This window comes from Seriola aureovittata, chromosome 23 (genome assembly GCF_021018895.1).
Source record: "Seriola aureovittata isolate HTS-2021-v1 ecotype China chromosome 23, ASM2101889v1, whole genome shotgun sequence".
NCBI classification, from domain to species: domain Eukaryota; kingdom Metazoa; phylum Chordata; class Actinopteri; order Carangiformes; family Carangidae; genus Seriola; species Seriola aureovittata.
The window spans coordinates 5143621-5165232 of NC_079386.1; the positions used below are offsets into that span (position 1 = coordinate 5143621).

The 21612-nt window shown below is 44.1% G+C and overlaps 1 protein-coding gene across 2 annotated transcripts in view; it reads left to right on the plus strand.

Moving 5' to 3' along the window:
* Window positions 1–10171: 10171 nt before the first annotated feature.
* The window catches only part of nlgn2a (neuroligin 2a), a 179709-nt gene continuing 168268 nt past the window's right edge, over window positions 10172–21612 (plus strand). For both annotated transcript variants that reach the window (XM_056368403.1, XM_056368404.1), the window contains exon 1: window positions 10172–11325. The gene's annotated coding sequence lies outside the window, so the exon portion shown is untranslated. The remainder of the gene's footprint in view (window positions 11326–21612) is intronic.

Consider the following 21612-nt stretch of genomic DNA (forward strand, 5'->3'; position numbering starts at 1 on the left):
ATGTTCCTGGAGAGAAGTTGGAGATGGGAAGCAGAAAGTTGAACCAAAGAGGAGACGCATTTTATTTGTACTATCTCAAAAAAAAAAAAAAAAAAAGCATCCAGGCAACACCCACAATGGAATGTCTTCATACACGATTGAATCAGCTCCATAGGCGACTGGCATGTCCCTCATTTAATGCTGCTCTGCTTGACCAACATAACGGAGAGTGGCCATTTTTTTGTGTGAGAAACATACATCCACCATGGGCTTTCTTTTAATGACCATATGCTCATGCTTCACTCTGGAGGAATGTTATCTGTTTGGTTTTTCTTTTCATTCGTTTTCATTTTTAAAGCATTCACCTTAAAATGAATGCTACCACAGTCTTAACTATAAAGTTAATCTGTATGCAGCTTTCACAGTAAGGTTTTTTTTTTTTTTTTACTGCTGCTATCTATAATTGCAAAAAAAAAAAAAAAAAAGAAGATATAATTACTTGTGCGAAGTTCGGAACGGAAGACAGACAAATATTTTGAAAGTAACATTGCACTTATTTTTGAGGACACAAAAGCGTCAGTTTGTTTGTTTTATTAAAGGAGAAGAAAATATGTTCTATTCCATTAAAAGTGTTAAGCTCCCAATCAGATTTTTACCTACTTTGACTTTTAAGCACTGTTGACTTGTGTTTGAACTGTACTGTAACATCTATTTCAGGCCTGTTATGAGTATGCCTGGACATTGAATCACTGTTGCTTGTTAAAATAAATGAAGACGGACAAACGTTTTTGTCGTACCTGTCTCCTTTGAAAGAACATTTAATGGCTCCCCTCCCCATTGACATCATTTTATACTTTGCCCAGTGGATATATTGCCATGCTAAGCATTTTTGGTTTAATTTGCTCAAGTTTTGAGGTATTTATCTCTGAGGTTTCTGCCCCCTTCCCAGTATAATGGAGGGGAAAGGGAGTCTGCGGTGCTCCGAGCATCAGAAATTGTCATTAGAGAAACTTAACAGCAAACTCTTTCTTCGGTTAGAGAGAGGGTTACTTTGGATAAAATGCAATTCCAGCTTAAAGTAAACTGGTTTCCACTCAGAGTAAAAAAATAGTCTTTTGAAGTTTACGCCGAGGAAGGTATCAGCCGAAACATTTGTGCTTGTTACTGTTCCGCATTACAAAAGATTAAAGAAGAAAAAAGCCCTGGGGAGGTTTGTCAATTGAGAAACCACCATTCTAAACACAGCTCTGTACATATTTCCTTACATCAACACCCTTTTTAATGAACGAACTCCTGCTCCATCCCTCTATGTCCACTGCAGATCCACTTAGTCATCTGTCAGCCATTGTGCTCTCTTGTACAAATTGCATGTCGTTTTATCTTCAGCACCTTCTATTTGTTTAATTCTTATCTAGATCATCCTCTCTGCTGCTGCAACAAGCCCGGCTTCCCCATGGGGACCATTAAGGTTTCATCTAATCGCCTAATCTAATAATGCTGAAATGTTGAAGTGTTCTACACATTGCAAGCTAAACTGTTGCTTTAAGCTGAACGCCATCCATCTGGAACAATGATGTTCGTGATAGAGTCATTCAGATGTCTGTCATTTGGATATTCTTCCCAGAGGAGCCACTTTCTGTGTTCATTAGGTTGATTTAGCTCCACTCCTTATGCTCCCTCTCCACTTTGGACGGCTTTGCTCACAAGGCGGCAAGCTGCAACAAAAACAAAAGTAATGTGAACAGTGGATGAATTAAATATATATTAAAAAAAACCAAAACAATTACAGTCAGCAAAATATCAGGCCAGGATAAGTCTGCTTAATAACCTGTAAAATTATGTCTCCTGCTTATTATTCATAATGGAGCCGGAAACATAGACTTTCATGCACACTCTTTGTTTGTAGGTGTTAGATAATGATGAAGTAATGCAATGTGCTGAGTTTACATATAAATCTGCCTTATTACAACTTTATTTTTGTAGTTTTGGTTATCATTTCTATTAGCAATGTAATCAATGACTCTTTTATTATTACATATCACCCATTAAAAAACGTAACCACATTACTAATTATTCAACAACAAAACTAATTTGCTACATTTCTAGCAAATGACAATGGAATCAAGTCGAGGCTTTGAGTGTGAAAGATCAACAATATCTACCCACAAGACAGGATGTATGTGTGTGTTTGTCTGATAACATTTGTCATCGTCGTTCACCTTTACGTACACACACACATACACACACACACACACACACACACACACACACGTGATGTCATAGATCACTTATGGGGACATTTCATACACTTACATTCTTTAAATACAACTCTGAGTCCCGCCGCACTCTTGGTAAACACTCGGATGATACAGCTGTTGTGGCGCGTATCAGGAACGGGCAGAAAGAGGAGTACAGGGATCTGATGATGGCCTTCAGTGAATGGAGCGATAAGAACTGCCTCCTTCTGAACACCTCCAACACCAAGGAGATGGTTGTGGACTTTCGGAGGTGTAGGCCCACCCTTCAGCCAGTCAACATTTGAGAGCAAGACATCGATGTGATGCACACTTATAAATACCTAGGTGTGCTCCTGGACAGTAAACTGGACTGGTCCCTGAACACGGAGGCCATCTACCTGAAGGGGCAGAGCCGGCTCTTTTTCCTCAGGAGGCTCAGGTCCTTTGACGTCTGCAGTGAAATGCTGCACATGTTTTATCAGTCAGTGGTGGCCAGTGTATTCTTTTATGCTGCAGTCTGCTGGGGCGGCAGCATGTCCGACATGAACACAAGGAGACTGGACAAGCTGGTCAAAGAGGCTGGGTCTGTGCTGGGCAGGAGTCTGGACTCACTCAGGACTGTTGTGGAGAGATGCATGCAATGTAAGATGGAGGCCATCTTGGACAATACCAAACGTCCTCTCTACAACATTCTGGCAGCACAGAGAAGCAGCTACAGGTGCAGCAAACGTCTCATCTCACTGCGCTGCAGAACAGAGAGGTTCAGGAGATCCTTTTTTTACAATTATTACCTATTACCTATTATTATTACTATAATGAGCTGCTATCTATCTATCTATCTATCTATCTATCTATCTATCTATCTATCTATCTATCTATCTATCTATCTATTTATCTATCTATCTATCTATCTATTTATTTATCTGGTCCTTAGTGTGGAATTGTCCTCAAAAGTAGCCTATGACAGAAACAAACACACACACACACACACACACACACACACAGCACAAGCACGAGTACAGACACAGCATATGAAGCTATTAATGTTAATAATGACTACATGTGCATATATGATCACAAGGCCATGAAGCCAAAGTTTCCGGGGCTGAGGAAGTAATAAAAAATGCAAAGTCACACAGTGCAGGTCTCTCTCTCTCTCTCTCTCTCTTTCTTTATACCTCAATGTGGCAGCTTGCATCGAAGGGACGCGTGGCGCTGCAATTAGCACTGGCTGATTCATGGATGTGGAGGCTACGGCAGTGCTCAGATGGGTACACTTAAAAGCAGATGCCACTCCAGCTAATGGGGTGTGTGTATGTGTGTGTGTATGTGTGTGTGTGTGTGTGTGTGTGTGTGTGTGTGTGTGTGTGTGTGCGCGTGTGCGTGTGTGTGTGCGCGTGCGTGCGTGTGTGTGTGGTGGGGAGATGCTGAGTTATATAGACAGTTAGAGAGGAGGTGGCATACCTTGGGAACCAATGCCAGTGGAGCTACTTTAGCACTAATCTGGCAGGCTCCCTGCTGCTACAGATCAGAGAAGAGGGATACGATCCCCGACCCCAAGGGGCTGGAGGCTTGCTGAGGAACAGAGATATAGGAAAACAGGATGGGAGGGAGGGATGGAGGAGAGCAGACTTAACAGTGGCAACTGTGTGAGGTAGAGTAGTGCTGAGCGAGCCTGGGAAATGGAGCGCAGGTGGGGAGCAGGGAAAGAAATCACTACAACCCCTCACCAGGTTGCATACTGGCTGAGGTGAAAGTGAAGAGGGTGGAGGTGAAAGAACAGATTTACTGCAACAAGGGAGTGGAGGTAAAATAAATTTAGAAGGTGGGAAAGAGTCCACTGGGAGAGATTTGCTGAGAGATAAGCAGATGGAGGAGGCGTGTTGTGGTTGTAGAAGTATTGGTTCCTCTGAGGAGATGTTGATCACCTTGACAATTATTACTTCTTTTTTTTTATTTTTAGATTAACTCTGTACATAAGTTTGTGTTTAGGATTTATTAGTGATTAAATTTACCTTTACATCTAACTTTATTAATATTTGAGCAACTAAGAAAATACAGCCGCCCTCCTGGCCTTGGGCACGTGCTTCATACATGCACGCAACACAAGCAACACAGCCGCAGACGTGAGGCTTTGACTACGGTTAGCGGAAGGCTAAACTATAAGCAACATTCAACACAGCCACTCTACACAACTTACCACTACAACACATTTAGATAAGACAAGTTTTTTTCCATCTTTGAAACATACATCATGTGCACATTCACCTGCATTAGTAGAACAACCAAAAGAAATGTGTGCTCTCTCTCTCTCTCTCTCGCTCTGTAAAGACCTTTGATGGACCAAAGTCTCCATGAGTTACATTTTCTAAAGTCTGAAAACAGAGCCAAGAGGAGGTGCAAACATCTAGTTTGCTCTCAAGCACATAAATTACAATATGCTGAAAGGTGATTTTGCAAATTTTGCCCATTGACGCCAAAACTTTACTTCCTACCCCAGCTTTAAAGTGACAATAATTCATATTTCTATAATAATAATGTATCAAATGGGTAAACAATGCGGCATTGTGAAAGGGATAACATGCTATATCAAGTTACAAAGTGATGATATGTCAGTGTTGGCTAAAAAACATCTGTTACTGCAGGTTTAATTATCTCTGGATAAGTTTGAAAAAGCTTATCTTGCCTTGTAAAGATGAAAGATGCTCTTTCAGAAAAAAAAAGAATTGTTAATTAAATTTTTTTAATCAGCAGGGATTGGTTATTTGGCCACTTGTGGGCAGTGGAACAAGCTGAAAACACAACACTGATATATGGTTGAGATGCCAAATGTGTTGACAATCAGTTTCCAATGTACACATCCAGCAGACATGAAGCTACATTATCGTTTATTTGGAGTTGTGTTTCTGGCCAGCTGATCAATGCAAGTCCAATATTCACTCTCCCTTTAGCTCTGTTTTTCTCTCCAGCAACTCCTGAGTGAAATATCTGGCTCTTCAGCTGCCAAATGCCTCACTGTGGTCACGAGCTGGCTGCTAACGTTGTCTGTCTGCTGTGTGGTGCTGGGCAAGCAGCATAACTGAAAACAGCTGACTGCTGCAGAAAACGGGATTGATTAGAGTAGTGAAACTGAACCAAAAGAGTAAAGTTTCATTTGGAAAATAATCAACAATGAGCTAAAAGATGCTAAAAATTCTTGGTAGAACATAGAAGGTAGAAGTACAGCCTGTAGAGTTAGGTGAAAAGTCTTTGCGCGTGCATCACTACACATGACACCTTTCATAGTAGAGTTATTCCCCTGTGTCTGTTTAATTTGTCAGCAGGATTACGCAAAAAGTACTGAACCGATTGACACTGCACTTGGTGGAGGGAGGGGTCATGGGCCAGGGAAGAACCCATTAAATTTTGGGGCAGATCTGGATCAATTACCATGAATTACCGCTCTCCGAGTGCTCTTCTAGTTTGACTTATTTTTATTGTAAGAATAATTACATATACAGCTTAACAGTGGACGCATTTGAAAATACTGCTCCTGCTGCGTAAAGTGGAACCATTCAAAAAAAAAAAAAAAAAAAGATAAAATCAATGTAGTGGAGCGCTTACCATTTCGGCTTAGTCCTTACAGCAGGAGCTGGGGTTTGAGTCCCAAACTTTCCTGTCACTCTCTCTCTCTCTCTCTCTCTCTCTCTCTCTCTCTCTCTCGCTGTGACTATAAAGGCATAATGCCCAAAAAATAGCTTAAAACAAATGGATCAATTTTCATCTCACAGAACTTGACTTGACGAGAACATGACCAGTGTATGTCTGCTCATCAGCAGTGTTCAAACTGACTTTCTATCACAGCTAACTTCCTCTCTTGATGCTTATAGTGGGGGATAATGCCAGCCTTGGTTAGCATTATTAAGTGGAATTAGTCTCATTTATTTATGTTTTTTCCACATGTATTTATTCAAGCCTGGAAGATCATTGACGTTTTCCCTCATTTGCAATTATGTCAAGATACATAGAAATACACAGAGTTAAAATTCAAGAGGACAATCTTCAGGGGAAAGTATTTCCACACTGAGTTGAGGTTTGAGATCATCGTCTTGAATTATCCAGGGATGATGAGCACGTCGATGTTGAGAGTGTGCTTTGATAATTCCACGTCTTCGATTAGTAGAGCGAGTTTGGTAGGTTCCTGTGGTCCAGTCCAGCACAGATGTAATATAGGGTGGCGAATGTCCAATAAGGGCTTCATGGATGAAACGGCACAAGTGTATCATGCTTCTGCGCCAGAGAGGACCAACCCACTTTGTGTGGAAGCTGCAGCTTGTCTCTAGATAATATCATCATCTAAATCTAATCTCCAACTCAACTATACTTTTCTTACAATACAAGGGGAAGCAAGATCTGTTTCTGTATAGAAATCCCAAAACATTTTTTTGCTGCAGCTTGGTGGTGAGATTTTTACTGTGATGTTTAAATATAAATGATTCATCAGGCCGAATAGCTATACACTATGACTCTTTCAATATTGTTACCATTTAGTGTGGATAAGTGTAGTCTGGTAAAATCAGTATCTTTAGAAAAAAGCACGAACTTGGTCTTGCTTGCGTGAATGAACCCTTGATGGGTAATCATGCGGTGTCCAACTGTGGCAAAGATATGAACGAGGATACCGCCGAGGAATGACAATTGTTACATCTTTTCTCTCAAAATCATAAAAACGAAAAAGGTCAGAGTACGACAAGGTTCACACATGCTTACTGCTACATGCCATTAGCTTCCTACTGAACTGCCTAATGCTTCAGCTATCATTCATGGCTGACTCACACAGCACACTCTCTGCAGTCTCTGTGAAATCACCCAAAAAAAAAAACAAACAAGACAATGCTACGATAAATTGCGCTGTCCCCGAACATGAATCCATAAATGTGAGAAATGGAACACGACGCCAGGAGGTAAAGAGCGGGACAGGAGGAGGGAGTAAGGTTGGGAGAGCACCAGTTACTCACCCAGAGGGCAGATGCCTCGTGGTGGGGCACAGAGGTAGAAAGAGAGATGGGGGGAAAAAGGAAGGGAGAATAAATGTGAAGCTACAAGGAAGTCAGGGAAGATTACCAATGAAGAAGTTGCAAGTGAAGGGGGGTGGGGGGGGGGGGTGGGATCAGTGCGAGGAATTCAGACAGGGAGCGATGGGTAAGAGGTTTAAAGGTGTAAGGGCGAGAACACGGAGGACAAGAGAAGGGAATGGAGAGATTTTTGAACTTCCAGTGTCGCGCTGAATGAGTGTGAAGCGGTTAAAGGATAATCACCGCTGCAGGAACAGTAGGTGAGTGAGCACATTTCATTTAACATCTATTTGTGCCACGCAGTTCCTCTTCCTCTCCTGGCATGCTACCGCCCGACTGTGCTAAAGCCCAGACTCTTTTCCCCAAAACAGCTTTGTGAATTAAAAGCTCCTGGCATCCGCTGGCTGGAGTTTGTCCTCGGCCATTTGGAATGACATCTTTGCAGGCCCCCTCTTCTCTCACCGAGGAATAATAGTCTGTAATTACGCGTATAATGAGTATACGTGTGCACAGGTGAGTGTATATGCATTACCACCGTCCTTAGAATTAGTCATAAACCAACAAATAATTGTTTCTCTTTGATATTCTGCTTTAATCTCTGTAACAGTGCTGGCTCTCACAGTCTGCAAACACAGAAGGGATTTGTGGGCATGCTCAATGGGTCAGCTTGCAGGAAAGTAAATTAGGTGGAGAGAAAATGGGCTTTCTGCATACTGTGGGTGCCTCAGACAGAAAGGTTAATGGCTTCATGAGATTGCAATGACATATTATTGCAAACACCTCCAAGCAAACAAATTATTTGATTGTAATATCGCAGAATGTAACAGTTGTTGCAGCCTGTTGTTAATGGAATATTAAATCCACAGGCCTGTGTATACGCGTGATAGTAGCTTACAACAGCATGTACACGTGCATGCTTGTGTTTGCATTTACATATGTCGTATTATACTCATTCATGTGCATATGTGCGTGAACATATGTAGGTCTTAACACATTGCAATCCCTTGTGGCTACTCTGTTCCAGCTCTATCATTTCATAGATGTTCTCCTTTAAAAGCAGAGAGCTGGAAGAAGAGAGCCTGAGGCGGGTGTCTGTAGGGGCCCTGGACCCTGGGGCCACATAAAACGGCCTTTTGACTGGTCACTTAGGTGTAGAACAGCACTCATCAAGCACAATGTACTATAATGGTGTTCTGGAGGCATAAGAATGTACATAAACACATCAGAGGTGATCTCCACAGAGCAGCAGCTCCCTCTAGGGCTCCACGCTGACCTCTAACACAGCATACATCATGTCTGTGTGTATGTGTGTGTCTGTGTGTGCGTGTGTTTGTGTGTGTAAGGGGGGGTAGCGTGTGCTTTTTTTGTGCAAAGTGAGAGCAAACCGGATCGTATGTGTCATGATACATATGTTTGCTACCTTGTATCAACGTTGTACATCAGTGACAAACCACAAGGAGTCATGTGAAACAGGCAGTGAGGTTTGTTGTGTGTGTGTGTGTTTGTGTGTGTGTGTGCGTGTGTGTGTGTGTGTGTGTGTGTGTGTGTGTGTGTGTATCTTGGTGTGGGCTCAGCTGTCAGGTCTCCCTTGTGGGCCATTACCTCTGATGCTTGGCTAGGGTCTATCAAGTGTAGGACATCAACATCACCCCTGTACATGCAGACAGATACACACTCACACACAACCCACACACACATACACACACAAGTTCTCTACCAACTCACCTTGGCCTGATGGGATATCACTGGGGGAATGTACATCCACACCACCAAAGACAATTTGTCTTTATAGCTGAGATCGTGGCCCCATGGCGGTCTCTCTTTGCCTCATCTGTGTCCCTCAGGTAGTTTGAGGTGTCTGAAGGTAAAAGGCGGGATGGGTGGACATGATGTTTTGGTTGATCGATGACAGCCTGGCTCCCCACATGAGTGAAGAAGCAGCCTGTTTCCCTGCCCGGGGTTTATATGAGGGAGTATAACACTGGCACATGGATGTTATGCAGTAAATCTTCTCTACAATGAGATCTGGATGCTGCCTGGAAGCACATGGGTGTCATCTGGATATGTCTGGGGGTGGCGCTCATTATACTTCACTTTGACTGTGACTGCAGATAGCGGCATGAAAACAAGCAGCGATGAGCAGGTTTTTTTTTTGGGGGGGGGGCAGACTTTTATCCCGTGAGCTGGGAATTCCTGGCAGGTGCCATCCCACCAACTGTAGATACATGGCTCTGCAGTAGGAGAGTGACTGTGGCAGATGTTTGGCTGTGTTACGACCCTGGTAATAAGACAGACGTGTGGCTGTGCCGCATCAAGAGGAGCAGGTGCTGCCACCACACAGCCATTACCATCTGCATTGATGAGATGAGGGACTCAACCATGCTGGGTTTTAGATGGTTAGTATCTCTTAAAGTAAAAACATAAAATAAATAAATGTGCAAGCTGGTGAAGTCAGCAACCCACCCCAAAAATCTGTATAATTTCCAAAAGGGGAATGTAGTGCTGATTAATGAATGTTAGTGGATATCATATCATTTTTATCCTTTAGTGATATCACTATAAAATTCTTTTAATACCCCATTTGGTGCTCAAAATACTGTTGTGATGCTTATCCCCCACTGATTAACATGGTTAGCCTACTGTAGGGATTACCCAGGCAGAAACAGAGAATTACATGCTCTCTGTGTTGCAACAGTAAACTATATGATGGATGGAGGGGAGCCACTGAGGGATGGATGGATGGATGGATGGATGGATGAAAGGTGGTTGGGTGATTAGTGAAATGATAGCAGAAAAGGGGATACAGGACGGGGGATGCACCAGAGGAGAAAAATAAGGGCTAGTATCACTTTAACGTCCTCTGACGTCATGCTGATGCGGATCTGCCCGGCTGGATGCGAGCGGAGGAGAGGGATGCCGAAAAAATGAAACTCCTCAGCACTAATTTTTCACATCCCTCTGCAGGAGAGGATGGAGACCAACCTCACGACACCCTCAGTACAAAGGAGCGGATTAATACCCCATCTACTTTCGCCGCTGAGTGAACGTGAGAATGCTGTCTGCGCGGCAGAAACTGAGGTAAACGCGACGCATTTTTAAAAGAGAAAGCGACCATATTGAGGTCAGAAGAAAGCGTTGCCAAGGCGACCAGCTTGCTAGGGAGGACACTGCAGCGCGCGTCACACGCCGGGGACGAGCGAGCAAGCGAGCGTGCTTGTACGCGCGCGTGCCACAGCGAGCCGAGGCGGTCGCGGCGTCCACAGCAGCAGCAGCGGCGGCGGCGGCAGCAGCAGAGGCAGCGTCTTTCTCACAAGACTACCGGAGGACCGCGCCGTGTACGTCCACCGTTAACGAGGCTTGCAACCTGGCTTGAAGCGCTGCTCGGCGGTGTCGGAGCTTTCCTCGAGGGGATTTATTGAGGATTTATCGACGACATCCCAGAAAAACGCTCAAAAGCCCAGTAGCCGCGACCATTGGTCAACACAGGTGACACTTCCCCAGCTGTCAAATCCGCCGAGTCCCTGCAGACACGTCCGGGTTATTTGGGGGTTATTTTGTCATTAAAGGGCCTCGATAAAAAACAGACTTTCTTCTTGAGGCAAACCGGACTGTCAGCCGAGAAATTAATTAATATATCACCGTGCTCGAGAAGACGGTGACCGAACCGAGCCTGTCTGCTCGAATGGGGAATCATACTATATCCTGCTGTATGTGGTGTGTAATGCAGTAGAGTTGCTTTATTTTTGGTATTCAGTCTCCCCTGTCATTGTCTCCAGTAATGAAGTCCCACCTGCCGGCCCGGTTGGATTGAACGAGGTAGTGCTGCCGGGGGTTGCATTTTTGGTGTTATTTTTTTTGTCTTTTTATTTTTGTCTTTTAGTTTTTCAAATGTTTTTGTAGGCACACTTTTTGCTCGTTTGACATTTACCGCAACTGGAGGAAGGTTTAGTGAAGAGGACAAGGAGGAGAAGGACAAAATCTCAGGAAAAAAAAAAGAAGGAAACATCAGTGGGAATCTGGCACCATACCCGCACCCGTGGATCACAAATTAACAGGTAGGCTGAGGTTTACATGTTCAATGCTGATTTATTTTATTTTAACAGTATTATTTTTTTAAACTGAGGAAATGATTCTAACTGAGAGAATCCGAGTTGCACACTAAAATATATTGTTTCAATTGATTTTTTCTCCCAGTTTGCATTAAATTAGCATTTTAATTGTGTGTGTGTGTGTTAAGAAATGAGGATGACAATCAGCAAATTGCGACTAAAATTAGCATTTTTTTCTTTACAAATGTTCATTACTTTTATTTCCTGCATTTAAATCTAAAGAATATTTTTGGTAAATTAATGGAGATACATGTTGTCAACAGCACACCCCCGAATGTCATTCTGTTGTATGCAACTTGCACAGTGATTTGGCCAATCTATTGGCTTTAGCAGCATGTATCTGTGTGCTGTATGTATGTGGATTTGTTGCTGTTCTGAGTGGTTATTGCCTCATGCAGGCAAGCTTCCTCTTCATATCAGAGAAGATGCATCCCCCTGTAGCCGTTAATGAGGACCTGGACTCAGAGCTCCTCTGGTGAAATGAGAGAAACAGAGGCTGCTATTCAGTCAGACCAAGCTCATTTCTCTGTCCTCCTAATATGCAAAATTTATATTTTATTAATCTAAGTGCTTTGCTGAGCTTCTGGATCAGTCATTGTGCATATGGTGATTATCGTGCATTTCTTTCATTGTGTGTATTGTTTGGGAAACAAAGAGTGAGAGGGGAAAATTTTGCAAGCAAACCAGCCTGTGATGCAGACAGATGTTTGGAATGATGCACGCTCACAAAAGTCTCCCTTCAGCAGTTAAACCATCCCTCAGCTTAATATGAGCATCTTTTCATGGGGTCTTTATACTCAAAAGACCCCAGGAAACGCCATGGCCATGAGAACATATTCCCCTAAATGCCTCCCTCGCCACACACACACACACACACACACACACACACACACACAAATCATTGCACACACACAGCACAAAGAATGGGGCGCATTTATATGCTGTGGCTGGTGTTGTGGGGCATTCGGATCGGCAGGGCCTGCTAGATGATAGAATTCAGCAGGGACAAGAAGACCTCTGTTCTTATCTGCGGCGACGAGAAGGGGAAGGCAGCTCCACTCAGCTCAGCTTCTCTCCTTGGTTTAGGCAGCTAGCCTGCCCTATATAGACAGATAGGGACATCTCTTCTGTGAGGAGAAAGCATTTTAATGGAGGCGGGGGGAAAACTGCGTGACTGTCCTTGCACTAAATAGTCGTTGTCACAGAGGAGTTGTTATTTATCTAATTTCCTGGAAACTTTGAAGACCAGCGGAGATGTTTAAGGGGGGATAAAGGTGGCACGCTAATGCAGTGTGTGGAGTGATTGCTGGCATTTGTGTTTCAGAGAGAAAAATGCACAGATACAGCGAGAGAAAAAAATGTAAAAACAGAGGGAGACATTGTAGAGCATTTCTGCAGAATCCAATATGCTGCTTACAAAGACACAAAGAACATGTAGCCTTGTGGAGGAGGCCTGTACGCACCACTTTATATGTGTGTTTATGTGTGGGAGAAATTCTTCACTTTCTCTGTCTCTGTGTGAGTCCTAACCAAATGCATGCAAAGCCCCCTGAAACCATTGCTCAGTGCCATCCATCCTGGACAAGGTGCAGCAAAGCTGCAGGCAGATGGGATGAAAGCATTCAGTGCATGTCGTTGGGTAGATTGATGGCTCCTAGTGCGGGTCGCTAAGCAGTCAACAGATGCTGGCCAGTGTTGTGACAGGATGGGTTGAAACGGCCATCACATTCCCACACACTCACACTTTCACAGTCCTTAAAAGCCCCACCATCTCGGCTTCCTGCTGCTAATTTTATCCCTTACTATTTATTTTCACTGTAGATAAATCAGTGACAGCAGGTCCCCCAGTGGGTTAGGATGTTTTCTGACTGGAGATGACAGCGTTTGCTGCTAATTTTAGGTGAGAGATGTCATCTGTGTAAAAAAAAAAAAAAAAAAAAAAAAAAAAAAAATCTTCAGGATAATGCTAGCTGACATGTTGACTGGAGAACTGGAGACTCGTGTGATGAACGCCGGTGAAATTAAATGTTTGTTGAGCAAAGTCGAAATAAATTAGTAAAGCCAAGGCTGGCTGAACATACAGGTCCTCAGGGAGGCGCTGTTGTTCACATTTTCCTTCTGTTACAAGAAAACATTGTGTGTCAGTCATTGCTTTGAAGGCGCAGAAGTATATTTCCAGAACTGCTGGCAGAATTGTATTTTCCCTCAACAGCCTTAAATTTGTCTTCTGCTTTTCAGCAAACTTGAAGTTTCCAGTGTGACAAACTGTGCAGTTAGCAGTTGTGTAATTGACAGGATATTGAATAATTGTGGGAAACAGTTTGCACATTTGAAGGATCTGTTTAGGAAAGGTGTGTTTGGCAGACACACACTTAATGAACACCTAACTTAGGGAAGTAACAGACAAATATATCTCAGTGGAGCTCTGAGTGAATCTTCTGTATTTTGGCAGTTGCTATGACATATACTTGTTGCTGTGGCCTCATTTGTGTCACTACTATGAGAGCATGTTTTTCTCTGCTTCTCCAGTAGAAAATAAAGCTGATTAAATGGAACAGCTCTATAATAGATGCTCTTTTTTTATATAGCAGGGTTAGGTCATTCACAACATGCTGTTCACAATGGGAACATGCGTCTTCTTCTCCCCGTAGCGCCAGTCTCCTCATACAATCACCCAGTGTTTTACATGTGTTTGTTTACATGTGCAGGCCATCGCTCCCTCTCCATTAAATGAAATTGACTTTTGGACTACTTCCCTCCTCCTGCTCTTGTAAAACCATATATACCCTGCATGGCGCCTTTATCGCCTTTATTCCTCATTCATGTATTCATTTGTTCCTCTTCTCAATCCATTTGTGGCAGAGTCACTCATTTTGGTTCAAAGGAAGCCTGGCTTCCTTGCTTTTCTGCAAGTAGTGTGTGTCGTTGCTATGGCAGCATCTTTTTGGACGGATAGGCCCCACAAAGATTTTAAAATCTCGAGCTCGTGTTTTGTTTTGACTGGTTCATATGTTGAGGTCTAGCATGTGTCTGTGTATTAAAGCTGCAGTATTAATTTAAAAAAAAAAAAAAAAATGACTGACATCACCACATCGACTACTGGCAATGTCCAAATTGCTGGAGGATGGAGGATTTTTTTCTGTATGATAAAGCCCAGTAAACAATGTTTCCTCTATGCTGTGCAGAATCCCGACATGAAATCATTATGACCAAATATTTTATTGCATTCACAATGTGCAATCCTCAGCATTAACATGTTTCATTTACTCAATTGTTTTGCAGTGGGGGAAAAAGCGTCTTCAAAAGTTGGACGTCCATTTTTATTGCTAATACTATGCAGTCCTCGACTATATGGTGGTGAATATTGATCTGGCAGTTTGGTTTTAGAGTCACTGAAAGAAGGAAGGTAAAAGATTATATTATGTTCTTGAGGATTGTTCTCTGAGACCAGTTCCTCCATCTTCTCTCCTCGGCCTGTCAGTGTGTCTGTTTTGTTGCAATTCTCTTAGAGTGCTGGTCTCCCACAGTCCCTCCACAGCGGCCCATCTCTCTTCTTTGTCTGCGCCTGTTGAATGAGATCTTTGCCCTCTAGGGTGCAAGATGGAGACGAGGGGTTAGAGCCATTACTTTTCTCAGCTTCGTCCTTCCTCTGTCTTCGTGCCTGCCTCAGTCTTCCTCTTTTTCTCTATATTGTGGTATTTTCTGTGGTTCTGTTTGTCTCTTCTTACTTTATCCGTCTCTGATGTTTTCCCTTACACGCCGTCTCCAAGCAGTTCTTCATCTCTCTCCTCCTTTTGTCTTCAAACCCCCCCCCCCCGTGCTGTCCGTCATCCAGAGGTGAACAGTGCTGTGCTGTCCCCATTGTGCTCATTAAGGTTAGATCAAGGTCGAACACTCTCTGACACATTTTGATCGAAAAAACCTGATGTTCTCTTCCCGAGTCTCCGGCCCACTGCAGCAGCAACCTTCACATCACCGCTCCTCCCGCCCCTTACTAGAACCAGGCTGACCACCAGCCAAGATCAATGAACATTTACTCCTCTTTTCTTCAAAGAGATAAAAGCCAAAGGAAGAGACAGAGGCAGTGAGAAACCACCCAGAACATCCATGGGCTGGCTCAGGACTGCTAGCTCCCTTCTTACGTTTGACATCTCACAAGGTTGGATACAGCCCCTACATTCTCTCAACAACAGGAAACCTGCAAAGATTAAAACCACTGTTGAGTGATTTCAGAAAAAAATAATTCCATTCATAATGGAGGTGCAAGGCTACAATGGGATTTCATGCCTCTGTGTTGCAGCGTCGGGCCCTGAATAGAAAGCATGATACAGATTTGATGGAATCAACAGCACTGGAGTCAGCAACAGCCGGGATTAAATACATCCTGCTTTCTGGCCAGTCAGATTGACTGACAGTCAGAATCCATGTTGCTCTGAGTGGTGCAGCTCATCCCTCTGGCATACTGCGTGACTTTCCTTTATTTCTCTGGTGCATCCATGGGAATTCTACCTGTGCGCTTCGTTTTTGCCCTTAATACCGCTCTGCAATCCTTTTCCTAGTCCAGGGATTTTATACACAAATCTCACAGCAACATAACTTTGCGGATTAATGTGTTTATGAAAGAATCATTCTTGTTCCCCTTTGTTATCCATTACACTCTGTCTCGCACAAACACACAGCACTGCAGTGCATCTTTGACTTACAAGCACACACCGCGTGCTACATTTCGCCATCGCCACGGACGCGGAGAAACTGAGTGAGTTATAGTATTGACAGCATCTCAAGGTCAGGAGTAGCCACATCCTTGCGTGTACCCGACAGTAAACCCTCAGCATGGCAAACAAGCACCAGGTCAATGGGGCCGGAGACAGGCAGGTTGGCAAGCCGCTGTTCCTGCACTCTTACCCCAGACACATACACAGAGAGGAGGCAGAGAATGTGCTCTGAAAGTCAAGTGACCATGGATGTCTCTAGAAATCGAAAAGAAGGAAGCGAGCTGAAGAGCAAATAGGAGGGTGTTTCAAAAAAACAAAAAAAACAACAACAAAAAAAAAAAAACAAGGTGTGAAGGAGCGCACTGTAACACAGAGAGGAAGGGAGAGGGATGCCATGGCATTACACCATCATCTCTATTTTGCACTCCTAACATCTGCTATATACTACCTCTTCCCTGCTTTTGCACACACATTAGTATGGGCTGACACACCACCACACATATTAGTATGAGCTGTCAGCGGAAGCCCTAACAACTAGCTAGAGAAGGACCAGTTGAATGGTAATGATGGCAAAGGAAGCAGCAACGGTAGTGGCTGTGCTGGCCAACATGCTGAAGTGTTATCACTGTCGCTGCACTGTATAATGATAAGGGTTGTTATAAAGCACACATATTTTCCTCTTGTGCAGGCATACACACACACACACACACACACACACACACACACACACACACACACACACACACTGAGTGCTGGTCTCAGTCAGTCAAACATAATGAGCCTCCATGGCGGCATAGCCAATGGCTGTCCCGTAGTCCAGTCTAGGCTGTTATCCATTTGATGTCCATCTGTTGACATAAGTGACGGTGGGTCGCAGTGGTTGGGTTTGAAGCATGGCCAGAGCTGGCAGCTAATGGCAACACTTGAGGACGCTGAGATACCGGTCACTGCTGCCGATCTCCCAGGGGTTAGTGCTGCTGTTAAGACTGCTGCCTGGAGGAGCTATGGATGAGCCGCTCGCAGCAACATACTTATCTCTATTTTCTCCACTGCTAAGACATTTATCATTAAGGCGTGCATGTACAGCTGCACATCACCTCTTCAACCTTAGCTTAAGAACTGAGCCTCAGCCCCTCCTCCTCCTCTAAACAAGTGGAGCATTTCAAGTACTTCCCTACGCCGTCTAGCTCCAGTTGATGCATTGTTAGGCTGCTGGGCTTTCGCTGTCGTGATGGTGGACACTAATGAAAAGAATACGCCTGTTCTTATGTAGTGAATTAGGATGTCTCTTACTTGACAGGCCCTTGTTAGATTGTAGTTGTGTTTGCCTGTATGTGTGTGTGTGTGTGTGTGTGTGTGTGTGTGTGTGTGTGTTGGTTAGGAACCAAAGCAGAGGCACGACAGTGATGAATGAGCACCAGAATGGCAGTGTTACGCTTTTGCGCTCGATGATGCCAAGCAGGCAATGATTGTCCCTGTTATTGTCGCAATCAACAAAGAAAACACTAACCCTCAGGATGAAGAGGAACACGCGCTCACATGTGCACATGCACACACACCACAGGAAGAAGGCTCTGCCTTTTGTGCAAACGCTAAAGAGCAAATGCCTCAGAACCTTTGGCATGCCTTTCTCCTTTGATTTATCTTAACTAAAGGCACTTTCTTTCTGTCTCCGCTTAATATTTAAGGATGCGGCGTGTGTATTCTCCATCCTTCATAGAAAACAATGCATGCTGGTTGAATCATTCATCTGTGGCTCTTCACACTGTCTCTCAAGGCTGAGGCAATTCTTCTGCTGACAAATGGTAGCAGGAAAGAAGGGCTAAATTCCAATCTGTGTGGATCACTCCTGGGCCAAACACCCCACTTGAGCAGATTTTCGCAGGTTATACTTTCACAGGTAGCAGCTCACAGCACCAGGAACATAAATGTCAGTGTTCTGACTCGTACCGAACTTTATTGAGTGCACTTATCTGCTATCCTCAGGCTAGAGTATCTTGGCGAAAATGACTCGCCTTCCCTGTGCAGTGCCCTTCATGCGTCCTTTCTGACTGTCTTGAATTTACCTGAGGTGTAAAAAAGATGGAGTAAAAGTGCAAAGAGAGAGGCAAGAGCTATCACAATAGGAATATAGGAGATTAGAAATACAAGTATAGGGAGCATGGAATATAACTGTAAATGGTGCAGGGATGTATAGGTGGCATATAAAGAGGGGAACAGCTCACCATTAGAGGAAGAAAGATAGGGTCTTGTCACCTTAATTAGCCAGGGTAAGGGAGTGTAACCTTGATCCCACGCTACCGCCAACAGCTAATGAGTGGTGAGATTGCTTTGCAGGGGTATATGTTATTATGTATCACTTTTAGATGGTGGGACGGGGTGGGGTGCAGTTGTTTCTGCAAAGGCAAAGACCTGGGAAGAAAGCAACCAGAACTCCCCTGGTATGCACTTGAAACGATCTCTTTCCATTTGGGTCTAAACTCCAGGGACTTGGCAAGAAGATGGGGAATAGGAGGAAGGGGGTGTCGATTTAGAAGGCTGCAAGTCAGCAGGATTTCCACGCCCTGCTATTTTTTTTTTAACTGCCTCTTTCTCTCGCTCTCTTTTTGTGGGAATAAACACATTTCAAAGGATGAGCTCCATCCCTCTCACTGGAGAGTGTGCTTCACATACTGGAAGACAGAACAGCTGTAAGGGGTGTGTTGTTGTGTAAGTATGGTTGATGGGTATGTGTGTGTGCTTGACCTGTGTATTCCTCCTATCGAGATTTTCTTGACAAGTAAATATCTGGATTGATTTTCCAAAGGTCTCTGAAAGACTGACCCATAGATGGTGTTCTTGACATCTTATTTTGCAAGACTTTGACAAATCTGAAGAGGTGGGGTTGTATTGATTCCAGGAGGTGAGCCAATAGTTCATAATCATCACTAACATGAAGAAATTTTCATTAGAGAATTACTGGATTTGAGTCCCACCGCGGGCTCCACATCCTCCAAATATTCAGTCGCCAAAATCTATCTACCTCTCCCATTGTCACCCTCTTAACCGCCACCCGTTTGCCCTTTCATCCCTCCCCCTTTCTTTTTTGCCAATGGCTACCCAGACCAGCCCCTGCCCTCTCCATTTTCTCCTCTCTCCACTTAATTAACCCATTGATCAGGACGCTCATAAATTAGTCCTCTGGAGAGGCCCTCATCGAGCACTCGTCCCCTTTTCTCACACCCCTCGCCGCCAGCTGTTCTTTCATTGGCCGCGCCGTTACAAACAAGGTCCCTGGGCCACCATAAGCCTCAGTTGTGTCATCCTCTGAAGCCAAATGCATTTTTCAAAAATTCTAGTTGATTCAGCCGCTCGTAGATCTACAGCAGGCTGGCGAAAGCCGGAGAGCGTGGAAAGAGAAAATTAAGGCAAGCAGGGAGCAGGGAGTTGGGTGGAGGTCAATGCTGCTCTTGTACAACCCCTCAATTCATTAGACTCACATAACTCAACCTTTTCATGGCACCCCCCTTGTGTCTGTAAATGTTTCCCCCTTCCTTCCGTCTCTCCCTCTCGCTCTCTCTCTTGCTCTCTGTCTGACCTGTTCTCTTGAGCAGGGTGCTGGGTGCCTGCTCAGAGATTTGCCCAATTAGGAGGAGCTCAGAGATCATTATGGAGGGAGGCCTCCAACACCCCCCCACCCCCTCAGCATCCTCTTGCCTATTTCTTCCGTTTCCGTCCTTCCTCTTCTTCCTGTTTACATCCCTTGAACCCTCTTAACAAGTTCCGCCCTGTCTTCACCCTTCACCACAACTACTTTCATTGTCCTTCCTTTTCATTTAGCCCCCTCACTCCTTTTATTATTACCCGACTTCCTTTCTACCATGTTTCTCCCTGAATCTGCGGGTTGTCATCTTTTTGGCAGCCCTTGCTGTACTCCCACTGCACTTAAATCCTCTTCACCCTTACCCTCGCTTATGTCTGCTATGTTTTATCTGAGCCTTGCTCTACAGTACGTCACACCCTTTGCCCTCTATCTTGTTTTTTCTTTGCCTAACGGAGTGTTTAGCAGAATGAAATGGATCAGAACCAGGAACATATGCTAGCTAGGTCCAATTCATGATGGTTGGATGGTTTTATTTAAAGGCTTGGCTCACTGGGACATGATTCATTCATATCCCAAGGTGTCCTGCTAGGACCTCAGCCGGGGACGTGGATTTCCACCGAGCCAAAAGCTGTGTGTGTGCTTCGTGGAGGTCAGTTAAAGACAGAATGCCTTCGCAAACTGCAGAGGGCAATGCATATAGGAGAGAAATATTTCCTGTTCAGAGCGTAGCGACAAGAACTTTGTCACAGTGAGGCTCATAATGAGGTAGGGCCTGGGTGGCACAGAGGAAATATACTTACCCTCCACGACAGAGAGCTGGGTTTGCTCCTCGGCTGTGGTGCAGCTGAGGAGCAACGCTGGGTGCTTCATCAACACCTTTGGCAGGTACCCGCTGGGAGAGAAGCCAGTCAGGGATCACATCTTTGCTGCACAGCGGTAGTGGCTCCACAACGGCCTGTGCGGACTTTATAGTGTCAACCTTGGGGCACATGATGCCGGTTTTGGTAAAACTCTGCACTTGCAGGTGAAAAGAATAAGGAGCGGCAGTGGCAGAGAGTCGTTGTTTTTGCTGTCTTACCACACTGTGCTGTATATTGCAGGGCTGCTGACTGCTGTAAGCCTCTCTGTGCTGATGGCTCAGCCTGTCATGCACATGCACATGCACACATGCAAGGACACACACATGCAGGTTTACTAGCCTCGGGCATATTTCACTATGGCTGTCACTTCACTTTACATAAGAGTAAATATGTTTTAGGGAATAATCTGATCTCCCAAGTGCCCTCTCTAGCTCACGAGTTTTCCCTGTACAACAGTTATAATGCTATTACATTCACTCTTGTCAAAGCCTTCAAGGTCAGTCATGACAGACAGGGATTTAGAGTCAGAGCAGAGCAGAGAACAAGTTAAACATTGTGGTTTTAGGTATTAGAGTAAAATGGTTCCCAAGGGTTCTTCAAGTCAAGGTCAGTGATAACACTATCACACAGGGCTGGTTGGGGAGGCGGGGGGTGGTGAGGGGTGCAGTATTAAACACCACCCAAACTTTATCCCTGGAGTGACAAAGTCTAGAGATCAGCACACCTGTCAGCCCTGCAGTCAGCATTTTTATGCATTATACTGTACAAAGAATCTTATTGTTTACCAGGGCGTTGTGAATAAGCTTTAGCCTAATGTTTTCATCACCTGCATAATTTGGGTTTCCGTAGAAACAATATTCTACATATTCACCAGTGCACAGCTCTGCAGACTTAGAAATGCTAGGGCTTTTAATGATACATGTACTCCTAAACCATTCAGTACACAACCTTTAGTTTATTAAAGAACTTGTTTCATTTCCAGACCCCATTAAAAAAAAAAGTATATTTTTATTAGTTTCATTACAGTTTACAAGTGTTACAAGCAGAATATTAATAGTAATGTGAGATCCACCTT